At 38.4% G+C, this 2,070-nt stretch overlaps 1 long non-coding RNA gene across 1 annotated transcript; it reads left to right on the top strand.

Annotated features, from left to right (window-relative positions):
• The first annotated feature begins 544 nt into the window (after nucleotides 1-544).
• On the top strand, nucleotides 545-1,436 carry LOC113077653 (uncharacterized). The gene is made up of 3 exons (XR_003281378.1): nucleotides 545-716; nucleotides 1,011-1,248; nucleotides 1,316-1,436. It is a non-coding gene; the product is annotated as an uncharacterized LOC113077653 (long non-coding RNA).
• The last annotated feature ends 634 nt before the right edge of the window (nucleotides 1,437-2,070 follow it).

Below are 2,070 nucleotides of genomic sequence, written 5' to 3'. Positions count from 1 at the left end.
CTGCTTACAACAATCCTGCTGCATGTTATAGTGTAGAAAATAATTGAGAATAATATAGCTTGAAGATACAGCTTTCTTCCCTCTCATTTTGTTAAACTCAAACGCAAGATTTTGCCTTTCTTTGCTTGTTTGTCTTCATCTTAGTCCTTTACTCTCTCCACTCACTCACACATTCTCTCTTGCTCTGTTGTAAGGTACAAACAGAGCGGATGGTTGCATGATGGCCTCTTTCAGGTTTGTCAACTGAATGTCTACTAGTGTGGCTCAGTAAGTTCCTGTCATGATCAGCCCTCTCCAAGAAAGGTTTGTAGAAAATTGTAATCAATATTCATTTAATCCTCTAACCTGAATCTTTTGGTGAATTTACTTAATTATATCTGTCTTAATTCATATGTAATAAGCAATAGTAATTAAACATGGGGTTAATAGACATATTTTTGTTTTACAGCTGAAGAGCAAAAACACAAAGAACATCAGTCCTGTTGGGGATGAGGAATGAACATGGCTCTATTGTGCCCAAACAGAAAAGAGTGAAAAGGTGCTCATCCCCATTGATGTGTCTGTATTCAAGCAATGCATTAGTACAGCATATGATGTTGATCTCTATTCAAGTCAGCAATTATCATTTTTCACATATACATCTTTTTATAAGTCCTAGAATGAACAAATCATCAGGGCATCATTTCTGGAATTTGGGCAGAAAATGACTGAATATGGTGAGTACTGACACCTGCACCTGTATTCACCAAAACTATTTTTCTTATGGACTTACAGTTTTTGGAGGATGAAGTCAGTTGATGGAGAAATGAAGAACGAGATGTGTTGTATATGAAGACTTCAGATGCAAAAGCCTTTAAGTTCTGTATGAAATGTTCTTCTAAGAAGAATTTTAGAAGAAAACTTCAGGTGGAACTTAGATGCCTTTGCATCTGAAGTCTTCATATGTACTATGAGTTTTCAATACATAACTGATTTGTTATGACTGTTTTTATTATTTTCTACTTGTACAGAAAGACTGCAGTAGAAGGAAAGCTGGTACTGAGAACATTTGTCTTCACTCCAGACTAAAGAGAAGCGGGTCTGAGGCCAGAGATGGAGGAGTCAATGGTCACCAAATGCAGCGCTGCAGCCTGAAACTGTGAAGACTGAATTCCCAAACAGCTGTGTGACTGCACAGATGTTACGGCCATAAAATAAACTTCACAACTGAGAGCCCATACCTCCAACAACCTTCAACAGGAATCAATGGTATGTCCATTACAACAATTCTAAATAATAATAATATATAATTGACAAAATGATTTTGTCTCTCCAGGACATCTACGCAAGGTTTTTCTTTTGTTGAGGACCGTCAGAGACTCCAGCCACACGAGCCATGGATTGCTCTCAACATCACCATCAGACAGACATTATCACAGAACCAGCACCAGCAGACTGCAAAACAAGTTCCTTCAACAGGCAATCAGACTGAACTGAACTCGTACCAGTAACACCACACACACACACACACACACACACACACACACACACACACACACACACATACACACACCAGCAGCCTCATACTGTGTGCACTGCACTCTATCAGCTACACTGACTGGACTCTGACTCACTATTATTCTGCAACCTGATATTCTGTTTGCACTAATTCATACTGTACTGAAAGTGAAAGTGACGTGACATACAGTCAAGTATGGTGACCCATACTCAGAATTTGTGCTCTGCATTTAACCCATCCGAAGTGCACACACACAGAGCAGTGAACACACACACACTGTGAACACACACCCGGAGCAGTGGGCAGAGGTATATCTACAGTATACAGTGATTGTTGTTAATTGTTTTCATTTTGTTCTCTCTGTATAGTATAGTATTGCACTATATTTTCTACCTGTATTGAGCTCTTATGTATACGGTTTATATTTTTGATACTGTATATGTGTTGCAAATATATTCAGTACTTGTCATGCTGCAGTTTGCAGAAAAGCATTTTACCACCTGTATACTTGCATTCATGGTATTGTGATAATAAAATGATTTGATTTGAATTGGTCACATGACTTGTTCATC

Source organism: Carassius auratus, unplaced genomic scaffold, assembly GCF_003368295.1.
Source record: "Carassius auratus strain Wakin unplaced genomic scaffold, ASM336829v1 scaf_tig00023088, whole genome shotgun sequence".
In the NCBI taxonomy this organism is placed as follows: domain Eukaryota; kingdom Metazoa; phylum Chordata; class Actinopteri; order Cypriniformes; family Cyprinidae; genus Carassius; species Carassius auratus.
Note: the sequence above shows the minus strand (reverse complement) of the source record. Positions and strands in the feature narration are given on the sequence as shown.